The 19,770-nt window shown below is 41.0% G+C and overlaps 1 protein-coding gene across 1 annotated transcript in view; it reads right to left on the bottom strand.

The window, feature by feature from the left end:
• LOC110504376 (protein ITPRID2) overlaps window positions 1-18,754 on the bottom strand; it is a 57,196-nt gene extending 38,442 nt beyond the window's left edge. Inside the window, exon 1 of the mRNA XM_036974825.1 lies at window positions 18,587-18,754. The gene's annotated coding sequence lies outside the window, so the exon portion shown is untranslated. The remainder of the gene's footprint in view (window positions 1-18,586) is intronic.
• Between the last annotated feature and the right edge of the window lie 1,016 nt (window positions 18,755-19,770).

The following is a 19,770-nucleotide window of genomic DNA, read 5'->3' as shown; positions in this document are numbered from 1 at the left end:
CTGGAGAAGGATTTCATCAAGGATATCTCTGTACTTTGCTCCATTCATCTTTTCCTCAATCATGGTCTGAGAGTACTTCAGGTGCCTTTTGGCAAACTCCAAGTGGGTGGTCATGTGCCTTTTACTGAGGAGTGACTTCCGTCTGGCCACTCTACTATAAAGGCCTTATTAGTGGAGTGCTGCAGAGATGGTTGTCCTTCTGGATGGTTCTCCCATCTCCATAGAGGAACTCTGGAGCTCTGTTAGAGTGACCATTGGGTTCTTGGTCACCTCCCTGACCAAGGCCCTTCTCCCCTGATTGCTCAGTTTGACCGGGCAGCACACTTCTTCCATTTAAGATGGAGGCCACTGTGTTCTTGGGGACTTTCAATGCTGCATAAATGTTTTGGTGCCCGTCCCCAGATCTGTGCCGAGACACAATCCTGTCTCGGAGCTCTACGGACAATTCCTTCGACCTCATGGCTTGGTTTTTGCTCTGACATGCACTGTCAACTGTGGGACCTTACATAGACAAGTGTGTGCCTTTCCAAATTATGTCCAATCAATTGAATTTACCACAGGTGGACTCCAATCAAGTTCTAGAAACATCTCAAGGATGATCAATGTACACCGGATGCACCTGTGCTCAATTTCAAGTCTCATAGCAAAGGGTCTGAATACTTATGTAACTAAATTTGTTTGTTTTTTGCAAAAAATTCTAAAAACCTGTTTTCGCTTTGTCATTCTGGGTTATTGTGTGTAGATTGATGAGCGTAGTGTGTACAGCGCAGTACAGCGTTGGACTAGTAACCGGAAGGTTGCGAGTTCAAACCCCCGAGCTGACAAGGTACAAATCTGTCGTTCTGCCCCTGAACAGGCAGTTAACCCACTGTTCCCAGGCCGTCATTGAAAATAAGAATTTGTTCTTAACTGACTTGCCTGGTTAAATAAAGGTAAAATAAAAAAATAAAAAAAATAAACATCACTGAAGAGCTACCTTCCTGTAGGTTCACTCCAACCCCAGTTGTAAATAACCTGATTCATTTTATCAACCAGGTAATTATTAGAATTAGGTGTGCTAGATTAGGGTTGAAGAGAAAACCTACAGGACAATAGCTCTCCAGGAAGAGAGTTGAAGAGCCCTGATATAGGGAATATGGTGCCATTTGGGATGCAGCATGAGAGACAGATGAACAGAGGAAGTAATCGACTGTACCAGCTTTAAATCATCTGCGCCCAAAGACACTCAAAATTAGGGGTTTAACAAGGGTTCTTTTAAGATCTCAAAGTTCTTCAGAGAACCTTAGGGTTCTTGGCACTGAAAATTGCCCTCAAAAAGGTTCTTCCACGAACCCCATAGGAGGTCGGGTTCCTCAAGGAACCGCCATAGTTGGTGAGGGTTCTTGCAGGAACCTAACTGCCAATCTAAAATGCTTGAATTTGAAAAGACAACATGTGCAGGCACTTAAACGAAAATGTTTAAGATCTCCTCAATTTAAGGTAAGGTTTGTCCCTTATATGATCTAAATTGCTATTGTTTTGTGATGATACCATCTATCTTTTAATATCTGTGCAAATATTTCTAAAAACAGAAAATGGACACAATTCAATGGATTTCAATCAAAAAAGGTAAGAATATGTACTGTATGCTATAAGAATATAAAGGCTAGCTTTTATTTATTTAACTAGGCAAGTCAGTTAAGAACACATTTTTATTTACAATGATGGCCTACCCCGGCCAAACACGGAATACGCTGGGCCAATTGTGCGTTGCCCTATGGCCTGATGTGATTCGGCCTGGATTCGAACCAGGGACTGAAGTGATGCCTCTTACACAGATGCAGTGCCTTAGACCGCTGCGCCACTCGGAAGCTGCATTGGATGCAGATGACTGAACTGCTCACTTTTGTGTCTGTATGTATACAGACGAGGAGGCATACAAAGGTATGTCTACCTCTTCAATGAAAACCCCATAGGCCTCTACAATATGGATAAGGTATGTGCATTCACATTTACCACAAAAACCAAGGTATGAATACTGTTGTGTGCATGTTTAGTTAAACATCTGTATAATCACTATTTTTGGGATTCAGACTTCCCCATCCCTACACCTCTGATAACTAGAAACCTGTTCAAATCACCATGCACTGCAAAATCATTCTGGCTATAGATACGGAGAGCATCAACACACAAGAGGATATACCCATTGGACTTTTGCTGGGCGTTTACCTCGCAGCTTACCTCGCATTTTGATTTTTTTTATTCTGCTTTGCCACTAAAATCATAATAAAACACTGACAACTAAAATAGTGTTATGCGTATTATCAATATCATAATAACAATAATAAAAGGGGAGAGGGGAGTTCAGATATTAACCCCAAAAGGTTTGTCGAGGATCCATTAAGAGGGGATCTTCTACGAACTTATAGTGGATCCCCCACAGTTCCAATTTTAAGAACCCCTAAAGGATACTCCAGTAACCTTTCATTTTTAGTGTATAAAGATTTAATTTTTTATTTAACTAGGCAAGTCAGTTAAGAACACATTTTTATTTACAATGACAGCCTAAGGTCTCAGATGCAGATGGAATGTTGGATAAAAGAGTGTGAGAAAGGGAAGAGGGAAAGCGAGATTAGTGTAATGTGAGTGGAGGCTTTATTATAGCAGCTGTGTTGATAATCACTCTTTGCACTTACAGGCCTATCCACCGGATCAGACACTCAGACACTTACACCACTCATACTGACTAACAAACGCATCTGGGTTTGAATCCCAAATGGCACCCTGTTCCCTATATGGTGCACTACTTGACCATATCCCATGGGTAGTATTGCACTATGTAGGGAATAGGGTGCAATTTGGGATGCAAAGCTTGCCTCAAGCCAAAATACGAATATTACGTATAAGGGTGTGCTAAGCCAGACAATTTGAAGCTGCTGCCTCTGGTCCATACCTCCTTATAAATATTTTGAAAGTGCTGATACTGCAGAACAATAGTGGATTACAGAGCAGAGTATTTCCTTTCCCGGTCTGAAATGCAGCCAAACCAACCACAGCACAGACACTGGAGGGAAACTGAAAGGCAGCCAAACCAACCAACAGTAGCCTCAGGGAAGTTCAATGGCAGAAATGAGTTTGGCCCCCGGCCAAATGGGGGAGAAGGGCAACGGTCAGGGATGTGACCAATTTACACACAAAATGTTAACCTGTTTCAAAAAGGTCTTACTCACATCCGCTACAGAGAATGTGATCACACAGTCGTCCGGAACAGCTGGTGCCCTCACACATGGGTCAGTGTTGCTTGCCTTGCAGTTGGATTTCCCTTTGTAATCCGTGATAGTTTGCAAGCCCTGCCACATCTGTCGAGTGTCACAGCCGGTGTAGTAGAATTCAAACTTATTGTCAGATATGCGAAATGGAGGGAGAGGGAGAGCTTCGTATGCGACTCAGTGTGTGGTGTAAAGGTGATTTAGAGTTTACAAAAACAAAATAATGGGCAATCTTAAAGATATTTTCGGGTGGTAGCAAAGCACAGCCAGCGTCGGATGAATGGCGACATGGAAAAATTCTCGCTCACCTGAGCACTTCATAACATGTCGTGAGGTTTTACTTTATCAGCGTACTCCACTTTCAGTAAAAAAAAAACGCACACTGTCAGCCACACTTAAAAACAGTGATGAACATAACACACAGCACCCCCATGTGGGGGGAGGGTTCTTGGAATGTAACATCTGGGAGCCAGGGAACCATTCAAAATTGTTTTGCAATAAAAAAAATTATCCAGACCTCCAAGGGAGGCATGACATCAATGTGATATGAGGTATGGCAACGCGAAACTAGCTTAACGTTGACCAAGGAAAACACCTGGCCTGGTCAAGACCTAGAGAACTATGAGTGTGAGAGATTGTTTATTTATGTCTGTGTGTGTGGGTCTGTATCCTACACCACAGCACGTCTATGCTGCTGTCCAGCTTGGTCAGAAGGAACACTGTTCAGCTGTTATCAAACTCCCTTGAGACCAAACATGTTGTAAAGAGGATACTTATATTTATACAGAACAAAAATGTAATGCAAAAATTTCAAAGATTTTACTGAGTTTCAATTCGTATAAGAAAATCAGTCAATTGAAAGAAAGTCCTTAGGCCCTAATCTATGAATTTCAGATAACTGGGAATCAGATCTGTTGGTCACAAATATCTTAAGAAGAAAGGTAGGGGTGTGGATCAGAAAACAGTCAGTGTCTGGTGTGACCACCATTTGCCTCATGCAGCGTGACATCTCCTTCGCATAGAGTTGATCAGGCTGTTGATTATGGCCTGTAGAATGTTTTCCCACTTCTCTTCAATGGCTATACGAAGTTGCTGGATATTGGTGGGAACTGTAACGCTGTTGTACGCGTCGATCCAGAGCGTTGATCCAGACCCGTGTAATCCCAAATATGCTCAATGGGTGACATGTCTGGTGAGTATGCAGGCCATGGAAGAACTGGGACATTTTCAGCTTCCAGGAATTGAGTACAGATCCTTACGACACGGGGCTGTGCATTATCATGCTGAAACATGAGATGATGGTGGCTGAATGACACGACAATGGGTCTCAGGATCTCGTCACGATATCTCTGTGCATTCAAATGACAATTGATAAAATGCTATTGTAATTGTTGTCCGTAGCTTATGCCTGCCCATACCATAATCCCAACGCCACCATGGGGCACTCTGTTCACAACGTTGACATCAGCAAACCGCTTGCCCACACGACGCCATACACGTGGGTCTGCAGTTGTGAGGCCGGGTGGACATACTGCCAAATTCTCTAAAACAACATTGGAGGCGGCTTATGGTACAGAAATTAACATTCAATTTCCTGGCAACAGCTCTGGTGGATATTCCTGCAGTCAGCATGCCAATTGCACACTCCCTCAAAACATCTGTGGCATTGTGTTGTGTGACAAAACTGCACATTTTAGAGTGGCCTTTTATTGTCCCCAGCACAAGGTGCACCCGTATAATGATCATGCTGTTTAATCAGCTTCTTGATATGCCACACCTGTCAGGTGGAGGGATTATCTTGGCGAAGGAGAAATGCTCACTAACAGGGATGTAAATTAAATGAGAAAAAATTGTGCGTATGGAAAATTTTGGGGATATATTACTTAAGCTCATGAAACATGGGACCAACACTTTACATGTTGCTTATATATTTTTGTTCAGTATAGGTCCCAGTCTGCACCCATTTCACACACCAACCTCCTGAACCCTGACCCCTAACCCCTTTCAGCAGAACTAAAGATGCCCAGTTTCCACATCATGGGCCAAATGTGACCCATCATCCATCAGTTAAATCGTGACTGCCACCACGTCCCAAAGACACACAACAAGAAAGGAAATACTCTGGACGGTGGAGGTAATGGAACGGGGAGGTACTTTCTGAACTTGTGTTTAGTTGCAAAATGCTTTGCTAGTGTGCGCTATTGAACACCAAGTCCCACCCCAAAACAAAGCACTTAGTAAGAACTCCATTCAGCCAACAAGTAGTTTCAAATTGTAATAAAGTTGTCACGTCTTAAGAGAAAATATCTTGGGAAAACTCATTACTGAACTTAAGAGTGTAGGCTACAGGAGGTTGGTAGCACCTTAATTGGGGAGGAAAGGCTTGTGGTAATGCCTGGAGTGGAATCAAATCATTTACATGGTTTCCATGTGTTTGATGCAATTCCATTCACTCAGGCCATTTTTATGAGCCATCCTCCCCTCAATAGTTGTGTAGGCTTACATAAGTTATTTAATAGTTGTGCATTACATATGTGGTGTGTCTCGGGGAGTTGGTTTGTAAGTCAAAATACAAATTGCTTTTAATCAGCAAAGAAAATGCACCAATACAGTATCTACTGTTTAGCTTGTCAGAGATCTTGCCTCTATACAGACATACGTTGTTTTTCTTAACCAGCTATCGGTTATGACCTTCTAAAACAAACATTATAGCACAGTAGCACTACTTTGATGGTTTCTTTTTTTTATGCAGTGTCACATAGATAGACTAGTCAAAATGGGTCAACCATAGTATCCAATCCTACTACAGCTCCCTTAAAAAAATAGATTTTTATCTCAATGAGATGACCTTACAAATAAAGCTTAAATAAAAAAAAATAAAGAAAAAGAAAACTTCTGGGAAAATAGGCCTTCTATATCGGTGCCAACAAGGGCCTTTCGTTATGCCAAACTTCTTTCATAAAGTCCAGTTTAAAGTTAAACAAATTCAAACATTCTGTGGTCAATTATAATGACGCAGCCACCATCCCAAATGGCACCCTATTCGCTATACAGTGCACTACTTTTGACCGAAGCCCTAAAAGCTCTAGTCGAAAGCTGTGCAATATATGGGAATAGGGTGCCATTCAAGAAATAATGCCGGGGTTCAGAGCTGCAATCTGGCTATCTGAACCACGACTGCTTTGTCTAGAGCGGTAACAGAATACCTTGGCCTGCCAGCGACTGCTTTGTCTAGAGCGGTAACAGAATACCATGGCCTGCCAGCGACTGCTTTGTCTAGAGAGGTAACAGAATACCTTGGCCTGCCAGCGACTGCTTTGTCTAGAGCGGTAACAGAATACCTTGGCCTGCCAGCGACTGCTTTGTCTAGAGCGGTAACAGAATACCTTGGCCTGCCAGCGACTGCTTTGTCTAGAGCGGTAACAGAATACCTTGGCCTGCCAGCCACCCCACTGCTTCGTCACGTACACACAAGTTAGTCACGTGGCCGTGGCTTGCTATATAATGCAGGAAGACATCGAGGCATTCAGTTACTGTTCGATGGAACATTAGAATGAGCAAAACAAGTGACCTAAGCGACTTTGAGCATTATAGTTTTTGCCAGGCAGTGTTTAGGGTTTACCGAGAATGGTGCAACAAACAGAAAACAGTCAGTGGCAGTCCTATTGGCAAAAACATGTCGCTTATGAGAGGTCGAAAGAGAAGGGCAAGAATCATGCAAGCTAACAGGTGGGTAGCAGAACGGCATCTTGGAACTCACAACTCGTCGGTCCTGGTCACAAATGGACTATTGCAACAGACTACCACACCAGGTTCCACTCCTCTCAGCTAAAAACACAAAGTAACGGCTCGTGGGTAATGGTGTAGGGGAAGGCTTTCCTGGCACACGTTAGGTCCCTTGATCCCAATTGAGCAACGTTTCCATCCCCCAACGAATTCAGGCAACTCTGAAGGCAATGGGGTTCCGACTAGTCGCACAAAATGGAATATAACATTGCAGATAAATGTCATCTGTACAACATCTAAAGACCTGCATCACTATACTGAGAGCTTTGCCATTTCTATAAGAACATATTTGGGTAAATTTGGAGCCTTTGTTCATATTTCTTCAGGGCCCCCACACTACACAAGGAGGATGAGTAATTTGCTGTTTGGGGTAAGTTTCTCAAAAAATTTGATATCACAAACAAAGTTGTATGGACCCTTCTATAACATGCCATTTACACCCCTTCTATAACATGCCATTTACACCCCTTCTATAACATGCCATTTACACCCCTTCTATAACATGCCATTTACACCCCTTCTATAACATGCCATTTACACCCCTTCTATAACATGCCATTTACACCCCTTCTATAACATGCCATTTACACCCCTTCTATAACATGCCATTTACACCCCTTCTATAACATGCCATTTACACCCCTTCTATAACATGCCATTTACATCCCTTCTATAACATGCCATTTACATCCCTTCTATAACATGCCATTTACACCCAAAAATGATTTGATATAAATATGGCTGCATTGGACCTTTGAGTTCTACCAAATAAAGCTGAAGAAATATCATGTAGCATTAGATCCCAAACAAGCCTGAATGACCCACGTACTGTCAGACCTGACAAGTCAAGAAGAGTCTCAAACTCTCACTAAATATTATATATCCTGGATATGTCAAACAGACTGGGTTCCAATCCAAATAAATCTGAAAAGTAAGACTACGTTTTATTTAAGAACAAAGTGACACATTGCTTATGATAGCATCACTTTTGGTATTTTTGTGAAACTCTCATTCCGACAGGGTTGAGCTTAAGCCTAAATTTCCGTTTCAATTCAAACAGAGCGTCGTCGAGGCGATGTGAAGTTAAGATTTATCCTGAGGAAGAAGAAACTGTGCTTGACCTAAAGACGCTCCAGGACTGACAAAGCATGCACACACACACACACGTCAGTGTGTTCCTGCTTGGATCCAGCCAAAGGTTTCACACCTCTGGTACCCCTGCCTCTCTGTGAATATTCTCACCACAACCTATAAAATGTGTCACTTCAACCCTCTATCCCCTAGTAGAGGCTAGCAGACCGGGGGTGACCACTAAAGTGCATCCCAAATGGCACCTTCATCCTATTAGTAAAGAGCCTAGCGTGCCATTTGGGATGAAGCCTATGCCTAAATAACAGTGCAGTGGTTTAGAGAGTGACCCAGCAAAAATAATTGCTGTTGGCAAACTTGACCATGACCCTGGTTTACAGGTTATATAAACATAAAAAAGGTCAGGAGAAGTTTAGTGTGTCAAGTTCAACCCATGTCTATCACTTTCACAGCTGAAGAAGTGAGAGATGCAAAGTTGGGTAACAGAATGACGATTTGTGCCGTCATTCTATAACCAAACTTTGCATCTGCACTTGTTCTTCAAGCAAATGTGTTTTTGTACAATTTGTTGTGGTATTTGTTAAAAGTATAGTGCATAGCGTTGTCTGGTTCATTTAACTTTACAATTGGTTTGTTTAACATTATCATTGTTTTTTGTTTGACATACAATTTAAAGTGAAACATCTGAGTATCAAATAAAATAAAATTTTATTGGTCATATACATCATGGTAAGCAGATGTTAATGCGAGTGTAGCGAAATGCTTGTGCTTCTAGTTCCAACCATGCAGTAATATCTAAGAAGTAATCTAACAATTTCACAACAACTACCTTATACACACACAAGTGTAAAGGAATGAATAAGAATATGTACATATAAATATATGGATGAGTGATGGCCGAACGGCATAGGCAGGATGCAGTAGATGGTATGGAGTACAGTATATACATATGAGATGAGTAATGGAGGGTATGTAAACATTATATAAAGTGGCATTGTTTAAAGTGACTAGTGATACATTTTTTACATCCCAGTTTTAATTATTAAAGTGTCTAGAGATTTGAGTCAGTATGTTGGCAGCAGCCGCTCAATGTTAGTGATGGCTCTTTAACAGTCTGATGGCCTTGAGATTAAAAAATATCTTCGGTCTCTCGGTCCCAGCTTTGATGCACCTGTACTGACCTCGCCTTCTGGATGATAGCGGGGTGAACAGGCAGTGGCTCGGGTGGTTGTTGTCTTGGATGATCTTTTTGGCCTTCCTGTGACATCGGGTGGTGTAGGTGTCATGGAGGGCAGGTAGTTTGCCCCCGGTGATGCATTGTGCAGACCTCACATCCCTCTGGAGAGTCTTGCGGTTGTGGGCGGAGCAGTTGCCATACCAGGCGGTGATACAGCCCGACAGGATGCTCTCGATTGTGCATCTGTAAAAGTTTGTGAGTGTTTTTGGTGACAAGCCAAATTTCTTCAGCCTCCTGAGGTTGAAGAGGCGCTGCTACACCTTCTTCAAAACGCTGTCTGTGTGGGTGGACCATTTCACTTTGTCTGTAATGTGTACGCCGAGGAACTTAAAACGTTCCACCTTCTCCACTACTGTACCGTCGATGTGGCTAGAGGGGTGCTCCCTCTGCTGTTTCCTGAAGTCCACGATCATCTCCTTTGTTTTGTTGACGTTGAGTGGGAGGTTGTTTTCCTGACACCACACTTCGAGGGCCCTCCCCTCCACCCTGTAGGCCGTCTCGTCGTTGTTGGTAATCGGCATCACTCTGTTACCTTGGAATTGCCCACAGGACTGGACAGTGACTGCCACCCTGCCAAAAATGGTCTGTGGACATTGTCCTCTGTCCTCACCTCCTGAGACTGCATGCCTGTCTTACTACTGAGTGATTAACCAATGTTGGTTATTTTCCATTTGTTTTAAACAACTAATTGACCGACATCGGTTAAATTATTTGATAAATCAGATCCAGCTTGAACTGTACGATGTAGTAGGGAGTACATTCTACATAGTTTAGCGCATAAAAATGTGGTAATGAACTAAAATTAGCATAATCCATTGCGCATCTACTTGTCCAGTCTATTTATTTTATGACTGCTACGGAAGAGAGAAGAATGTGTGATCGTGAGGTGATATAGAGAGCAGATGTTGCTTCGCGAGGTATCGCTACCTGAAAATACATGATCTAAGTGATTGACCTTTGGTATTCAGCAGTCATAAAATTATGCCTTATTTAATTTTGTAGTTCTTCAGACAGCATAGGCAGCAGCTCTATAGAGATTAAATAATAAATTCATCAAATAAAACAAATGTAATATACACAACTGAAATATGTTGTTAATGTTAATAAATGGTTATATGTGATAAGCGGTAATTGGCAGTTATTAACATTACTTTAACTAAATATTTCAGTTGTGGATATTACATTTGTTTTATTTGATGACTTTATTCATGGGAATTGTATTAATTGTTTTATTCTGTGTTGTTCAACCCACACAATGCATAGCGCATTAAATGGTTAAAGAAAAAAAAAGGGACTAAAACCCATAATTATTTTTTTATAGTCAAACCGAAAGTGAACCGACCCCAAAAAGCACTAATCGCTCAGCACTACTGCCTTTCTGTCCACATACAGTGCCTTGCGAAAGTATTCGGCCCCCTTGAACTTTGCGAACTTTTGCCACATTTCAGGCTTGAAACATAAAGATATAAAACTGTATTTTTTTGTGAAGAATCAACAACAAGTGGGACACAATCATGAAGTGGAACGACATTTATTGGATATTTCAAACTTTTTTAACAAATCAAAAACTGAAAAATTGGGCGTGCAAAATTATTCAGCCCCTTTACTTTCAGTGCAGCAAACACTGAAGTATCAGACCACTGCAAATCTACCAAGACCTGGCCGTCCCTCTAAACTTTCAGCTCATACAAGGAGAAGACTGATCAGAGATGCAGCCAAGAGGCCCATGATCACTCTGGATGAACTGCAGAGATCTACAGCTGAGGTGGGAGACTCTGTCCATAGGACAACAATCAGTCGTATATTGCACAAATCTGGCCTTTATGGAAGAGTGGCAAGAAGAAAGCCATTTCTTAAAGATATCCATAAAAAGTGTTGTTTAAAGTTTGCCACAAGCCACCTGGGAGACACACCAAACATGTGGAAGAAGGTGCTCTGGTCAGATGAAACCAAAATTGAACTTTTTGGCGTAAAAGCAACACAGCTGAACACCCCATCCGCACTGTCAAACATGGTGGTGGCAGCATCATGGTTTGGGCCTGCTTTTCTTCAGCAGGGACAGGGAAGATGGTTAGAATTGATGGGAAGATGGATGGAGCCAAATACAGGACCATTCTGTAAGAAAACCTGATGGAGTCTGCAAAAGACCTGAGACTGGGACGGAGATTTGTCTTCCAACAAGACAATGATCCAAAACATAAAGCAAAATCTACAATGGAATGGTTCAAAAATAACATATCCAGGTGTTAGAATGGCCAAGTCAAAGTCCAGACCTGAATCCAATCGAGAATCTGTGGAAATAACTGAAAACTGCTGTTCACAAATGCTCTCCATCCAACCTCACTGAGCTCGAGCTGTTTTGCAAGGAGGAATGGGAAAAAATTTCAGTCTCTCGATGTGCAAAACTGATAGAGACATACCAAAAGCGACATACATCTGTAATCGCAGCAAAAGGTGGCGCTACAAAGTATTAACTTAAGGGGGCTGAATAATTTTGCACGCCCAATTTTTCAGTTTTTGATTTGTTAAAAAAGTTTGAAATATCCAATAAATGTCGTTCCACTTCATGATTGTGTCCCACTTGTTGTTGATTCTTCACAAAAAAATACAGTTTTATATCTTTATGTTTGAAGCCTGAAATGCGGCAAAAGGTCGCAAAGTTCAAGGGGGCCGAATACTTTCGCAAGGCACTGTAGATGCCTGTCTGCTTGATTGCCCTGCCTGTCCCCCTGCCTGTCCACCTGCCTGCCTTTATGCCTGGCCAGCAAAGGTACAACAGGCGCATTATCATAACATTTTCTTATAACAGCTGAAAATTATGGGTTTAATAGCATCCACCTGATATTAGAAACAACAAACTACTACTATAGTACTGTAAGAGATTTGCTGGCAACATTTTACAGTGGGTCACTTCCATGTAAAAAGGACCCATGAGCACCAACATGTGACATTCATAGGAGCATATCAAATTGGGTGTCAAATGAAAGCTAAGAGTCCATATTTTTGAGAAACTAAGGCATATACATAGTGCTTTCAAAAAGTATTCATACTCCTTGACTTACAATTTGTTGTGTTACAGCCTGAATTCAAAATGGATTAAATATATGTTTCTCACCCATCACACAATATCCCATAATGAGTAAGTGAAAACATGTTCCTAGAAATGTTTGCAAATGTATTGAAAATGAAATAAAGAAATATGTAATTTACATAAGTATTCACACCCCTGAGTCAATACATGTTAGAATCACCTTTGGCAGTGATTACAGCTGTGAGTCTTTCTGGATAAGTCTAAGAGCTTTGCACACCTGCATTGTACAATATTTGGCCATTATTATTTTCAAAATTCTTCAAGCTCTGTCAAATTGGTTGTTGATCATTGCTAGACAATCATTTTTATGTCTTGCAGTAGATTTTCAAGCAGATTTAAGGTAAAACTGTAACTCGGACACTCAGGAACATTCTTGGCAAGCAACTCTTGTGTAGATTTGGCCTTGTGTTTTAGGTTATTGTCCTGCTGAAAGGTGAATTAATCTCCCAGTGTCTGATGGAAAGCAGACTAAACCAAGTTTTCCTGTAGGATTTTGCCCGTGCTTTGCTCCATTGTTTATTTTTTTATCCTGAAAAACTCCCCAGTTCTTAAAGATTACAAGCATACCCATAACATGATGCAGCCACCACTATGCTTGAAAATATGGAGAGTGGTACTCAGTAATGTATTATATTTACCCCAAACATAACACTTTGTATTCAGGACAAAAAGTTGTGCTTTGCTACATTTTTTTGCAGTATTACTTTAGTGCCTTGTTGCAAACAGGATGTATGTTTCGGAATATTCTGTACAGGCTTCCTTCTTTTCACTCTGTCAATTAGGTTAGTATTGTGGCATAACTACAACATTGTTGATCGTTCCTCAGTTGTTTTCTCCTATCACCACCATTAAACTAGAGTATGTAACTGTTATAAAGTCCCCATTGGCGTCTGAAATCCTTGAGCGGTTTCCTTCTTCTCCAGCAAGTGAGTTAGGAAGGACGCCTGTATCTTTGTAGTGACTGGGTGTATTGATACACCATCCAAAGTGTAATTCATAACTTCACCATGCTCAAAGGGTTATTCAATGTTTGTTTTTTTCCCCATCTACCAATAGTTGCCTGCCTTTCTGCGAGGCATTGGAAAACCTCATTGGTCTTTCTGGGTGAATCTATCTTTGAAATTCACTGCTCGACTGAGGGACCTTACAGATAATTGTATGAGTGAGGTACGTAGAAAATGACGTGAAACAGTATTATGGCACACAGTTTGAGTCCATGCAACATATGTGACTTGGTAGGCAAATTTATACTCCTGAACTTATTTATACTTACCATAACAAAAGGGGTTGAATACTTATTGACTAAAGACATTTCAGCTTTTCATTTAATTAATTTGTAAACATCTCTAAAAACATAATTCCACTGACATTATAGGATAGTGTGTGTAGGCCAGGGACAAAACAAAAATCTAAATTTTATCCATTTTAAATTCAGGCTGTAACAGAACAAAATGTGGAAAAAGTCAAGGGGTATGAATACTTTCTGAAGGTATACATTCAACCATTTTCCATCCTAAAATTTTGGAGTAAGCAAAAGCTTTCATTTCTTGTCAAACAGGTGGAAAACAGGTGAAAAATGGGTTTTAGAATACAACTACCAGAAAGGTATGATGTTCTTTGGATGCAACTCAGCATTATTTGTCCTCCAAACACGACAAGTTGAGTTTTTACCAAAAAGTTGTATTTTGGTTTTATCTGACCATATGACATTCTCCCAATCTTCTTCTGGATCATCCAAATGCTCTCTAGCAAACTTCAGACGGGCCTGGACATGTACTGGCATAAGCAGGGGGACACGTCTGGCACTGTAGGATTTGAGTCCCTTGCGGCGTAGTGTGTTACTGATGCTAGGCTTTGTTACTTTGGTCCCAGCTCTCTGCAGGTCATTCACTAGGTCCCCCCGTGTGGTTCTGGGATTTTTCTTCACCGTTCTTGTGATTATTTTGACCCCACGGGGTAAGATCTTGCGTGGAGCCCCAGCTCGAGGGTTGATTATCAGTGGTCTTGTATGTCTTCCATTTCCTAATAATTGCTCCCACAGTTGATTTCTTCAAACCAAGCTGCTTACCTATTGCAGATTCAGTCTTCCCAGCCTGGTGCAGGTCTACAATTTTGTTTCCTGTGTCCTTTGACAGCTCTTTGGTCTTGGCCATAGTGGAGTTTGGAGTGTGACTGTTTGAGGTTGTGGACAGGTGTCTTTTATACTGATAACAAGTTCAAACAGGTGCCATTAATACAGGTAACGAGTGGAGGACAGAGGAGCCTCTTAAAGAAGAAGTTACAGGTCTGTGAGAGCCAGAAATCTTGCTTGTTTGTAGGTGACCAAATACTTATTTTCCACCATAATTTGCAAATAGATTCAATAAAAATCCTACAATGTGATATTCTGGATGATTTTTTCTCATTTTGTCTGTTATAGTTGAAGTGTACCTATGATGAAAATTACAGGCCCCTAGCATCTTTTTAAGTGGGAGAACTTGCACAATTGGTGGCTGACTAAATACTTTTTTGCCCCACTGTACATCTAAATACAATAATTCTTAAGGAGAGACCCCTGCCATCTAATATCAACATATTTTGTTTAGGATGCGTTTTTTTTTGTCTCCTGTAAGTTTAAGAAACATTGCCTTGTGTCTTGAAATTCCGTAAGTAACAAGAAGTAACAAGTAAAGGTAGACCTACCAATTAGTTTGTTTTTTACTGGCATACATTTTGTTCATGAAGTGATAAAAAAGATTCTCGGTGAGAGAATATCTGTTATGTTCAACTGATAACTTTTCTTTCTCTATCTGTCATCTGGTGGTTAAAGCAAGAGTGTGAAAAGTCTGGACAAGTCCTCCCTACACCGGACATCGATGAACGTTGAAAATTAGTTTAAATTTGGTCAGTCCGCCCTGGCATTGATTTCAGCGTCCACAGACCTAGTTTTTTGGTCCGGTCTGGACCAACGTTCATTTCAACATCCACAGAGGTCTTGACCAGCCATCATTTGGCCCAAACATAGACGTCCATTATTGGTTCAGATTTGGTATGGTCCAGACCAAATCTTAACCAATCATAGATGTCTATGTTTCACTAGTTCGGACAACACACATTAGAGTACAGTACATTACAGTAAAGAAAATTAGTATAGATCAGTACAGTCCTGTGCAGTACAGTAGAAGATTAGTTATGTGCATCGCAGAGCACACTAGAGTTGAGTACACTATAATGTACTGAACTCCACCGTGCTGTACTTTGATGTCCAAACTTGTGACACTTGGGCTGCGTTTAGACAGGCAGCCCAATAATGGTTATTTGAAAAAAAAAATGCCCAATCAGATCAGCTAAACAAAGCCATAGACGTTATAATTGGTTCAAATTTGGTCCGATCCTGAGCAACCAAATTTGGTCTTCTTTGGTGGCGGAGCGCATTAAAATAATAGCCCGAGTAGAATACAGAAATATGCATGCAAAGGAGGATTTTGCATATTTCTACCTTTGCGTACCTATTTAGGATACATCACCATGAAGAGAATGACATTCACATCCATTTCTGTGTAGTACAGCTCAAGGACCCATGATTCCATTACCTCAATTCTGTTACCGGATGTAAAGCCACTTAACTTAGAATAATCCAAATCAAAATATGGCATGGGTGACTCTTCATGAAATCAGAACAAAAAGCTTTTAATCCATACAATGGTCCCTTTGAGGAATTATTGTTGACAAACTGTATAGTTACTTACATAATTCAAGAAGATCTAAATGCATATTTCCATTAAACTAATTGAGATCAAATTGTTTAATGCAGACGCAGCTTGGACGTTTCACCCATAAAAAATGAATAATTGTCCTTTACGATTGACAATGACCATAATTTGGTGTTCGAGGTTAAAGGGGGGCTGAACTGACTGATTTAGCCTTGGTTTCAATCCTGGAGGCATGCTTTCATGCTTTGATGTGGGTGTCTCTTGTGTGTTCGCACGTGGGTAGGGCTGTGAAAGTCATGGAATTTTGGATGACGGTAATTGGCCAGCCAAATGACAGTGGTCTCCGTCATTTTTACTTTTTTGTTCTCTCGCTCTCCTCCTCGCCTGACTGCATGTGCTACCATAGAAATAGAATAAAGCCTGTTCTATTCATTCTATTTCTGTGTGTGCCGCTGCTGCATTGTATGGGGCTCATTTGACACAACACCTTGCTTGTTTCAGCAAGGAGCAACAAAGTTCCATCACGTTGTTAAGAGTCCATGTTACCGCAGAAACGCACTCAACTGCATTACTCACAGCCGCAGGAAGTAGGGATGCTGAGGGTGCTGCAGCACCCCCTGAAAAATGTAACATCTTGCTGCGGCTAAGGCACGAATGCCTGGCCATCCCGTCCTTCAGTCAGCAGTTAGTTCCAAAAATACACACATATTTGTATTTATTTTTAAATGGTTACAACAGTTATTTTATTGTCATGACGGCCTTCATCCATAACCGTCGGTGACATGGTTATACGGTAATATACTCTACAGGCATATCAAAGTTCCATAGGGGGATGTCTGCTACTTTTAGAGATTTATGATCAAATTTGTAAGCATTACCAACAGAGGGAACGTGAAAATGGAGTCAAAATGGTCGCCCTCTGCTGGTGAATTGCAGGACGTGCAATGATTGAAGTAAAAGGAGGGCTGTGATTGGTTAAATTGCCAACTATGACAATTTCTCTGTGTAAAATGGTTGATTACTTCAAAAACTAGCAGAGGTGGCACTCTGGAACTTTGATATCCCCATAGAGTATTTTATGTTCAACAATATATTGAAACATTTGTCAAATTAACTAGTTATATAGTTGTGTTTATTTTTGTCAATTCACAAATTAAACGAACAAAATTGTTATTGAAATCAAAATAACACTCATCAGGGACAGTGTTATGTGCAGGCCTCAGGGGGCCTGGCCTGCCCTGCCCCGCTACTGTATTGAAATATTGATCATTTATTTGACCAAGAAGCACACTGGCAGGAAGACCATCCTTAAAAAGTTTCACTTTAAAACGCTCCTTTACCAACTGCCTCAGATCACTCATAGAATAGCAAAGTGATCATTAGATCATTTTTTCCCCTTCCACGTCAACTAATACACAGAACATCTCCACTAAACACATAATCAACATGTTTGTCTGTCTCTCTGTGACCCTGATAACTTCAAAACAAAGTTGACTAAAGTTGCCAATGTCTTTGCAATTGTTACAAACCGATAAAAGTAGCATATGCTTCCAATGAAAAACTAGATAACTGCACTAAAATATACTGGAAATACAGTAGGCCTATAGCCTACAATGCTATATATTTCAATCATACTGGCTACTGTCTATAATTCTTAACTTTATTTAGTGCATTTTTAGGGTAATGCTTTTACGCATTAGAATAAGGCGCAACGATATTTGCAACAGTGGGTGCTATATCCCTCTAGAAACGGATGAGTCTTCAGTATTGTGGAATAATTAGAATGGTAAAGTATGATTTGAATGGAGAAACCTAATCCGAGAGCAGCGCTGCTTTTATTTCAATTTTCCAGCGCGAACATTCTCCCTGCGTGGTGTTTTTGGAAACGCATGTTGTTTCTTCGACCATTGTAGGGACGACGTAAAGTTAAAACACTCGTAAACCTAAAATCCATCGCTATCGGGAAACTAGGACTAGAACGGTCTAAAGATAATACGGATAAAATCCAAAGCAGGACAAATGCTGCTAAAACAGATAGGCCACAGTCAGCAACGTGTCGAGTGATATCTCGCAAGCTGTCAAGGACGGTTTATTAATTAATTAATCAAAAGGTTAAAAGGTGTCTAAAATCGAGCTAGTCTCTCACCTGAGATGTTTTGCCCTATCCTAAACTATTTACCCAAAGGCTAGTCGTGTCTTACACCGCCATATCCTATGCATTTACATTGTTTTCTGACTTATATTTGCCGTGTAAATTTCCCTTGACATAAAAGCTGTTAATTTGTATCCCAACAATTACTTCGGATAAATACGAAAATGATTGAAATCAGTGACAACTGAGGTCCATGTGAATTGCATCAGGCAAAGTGCGCCACAGTAAAAGTTTAGCATCAGATTTCTAAACATCATCGTATGTAATGTTTCAATAAACACTTATGCCTACCATTGTGTTGTGGGTTGGAAAGGAGTTTGAAGCGTTAAAATGCAGCTCCGTGGAAATGGAATCTGACAAATTTTGTAGAATTTAATTTACCCTAGTCTTCCGCTTCCGGGCGGAGTAAAGTAACATAACAAGGGGCGCGCAGCACTGTCTTCATAACTGGGATGAGATGAGTCTTCCACAAGGATATTTTGTAACCTGCTTGTGGCATATGTGTAGTGCAAACATCAGTGAAATACAGTAGGCCCACTGTTGCCCAACGACTTATCCTAAATCTCCACATACATTCAGTCTGAAACTGCCAACCAAATAGTTTGTTGTGACATCAAAATTAGGGGTGTTGTACAAAACTAATTCATCAGGGATTGGATCATCTCTAACAAATCTAACCAATCAGAATATCAAAGTTCATAATGTCATCATGTAGGCCGGCTCTGGCCCAACCCATTGGTTTCTGGGACCAATCAGAACAGTCAGAATGTGTTTGTGTTCTACAAAATGTCAGGGAGGAAGGCAAATCCGGACTCATTGTGGAGAAGAAATGCTAGTTTGGCAGGAGCGATGTGTATGGGTAGTCAGGCTAGGCATATTATAGTAGGTTACAGTATTAGTGAAATATTGGAATGTACAGTGCATTCAGAAAGTATTCAAACCCCTTGACCTTTTCCCACATTTTGTTACGTTACAGCCTTATTCTATTATTGATTCAATGGTTTTCCCCCCTCATCCATCTCCACACAATACCCCATTTTTTTTAAGTCTGGGCTCTGACTGGGCCACAGAACATTTAGAGACTTGTCCCGAAGCCATTCATGCGTTGTTTTGGCTGTGTGCTTAGAGTCGTTTTCCTGTTGGAAGGTGAACTTTCGTCTCGGGCTGAGGTCCTGAGCGCTCTGGAGCAGGTTTTCATCAAGGATCTCTCTGTACTTTGCTTCGTTCATCTTTCCCTCGATCCTGACTAGTCTCCCAGTCCCTGCCACTGAAAAACATCCCCACAGCATCATGCTGCCACAACCATGCTTCACCGTAGGGATGGTGCAAGGTTTCCTCCAGACGTGACACTTGGCATTCAGACCAAAGAGTTCAATCTTGGTTTCATCAGACCAGATAATCTTGTTTCTCATGGTCTGAGAGTCCTTTAAATCCCTTTTGGCAAACTCCAAGTGGGCTGTCATGTGCCTTTTTCT

Source organism: Oncorhynchus mykiss, chromosome 3 (genome assembly GCF_013265735.2).
Source record: "Oncorhynchus mykiss isolate Arlee chromosome 3, USDA_OmykA_1.1, whole genome shotgun sequence".
NCBI classification, from domain to species: domain Eukaryota; kingdom Metazoa; phylum Chordata; class Actinopteri; order Salmoniformes; family Salmonidae; genus Oncorhynchus; species Oncorhynchus mykiss.
This window is presented reverse-complemented; position numbering and strand designations above follow the sequence as displayed.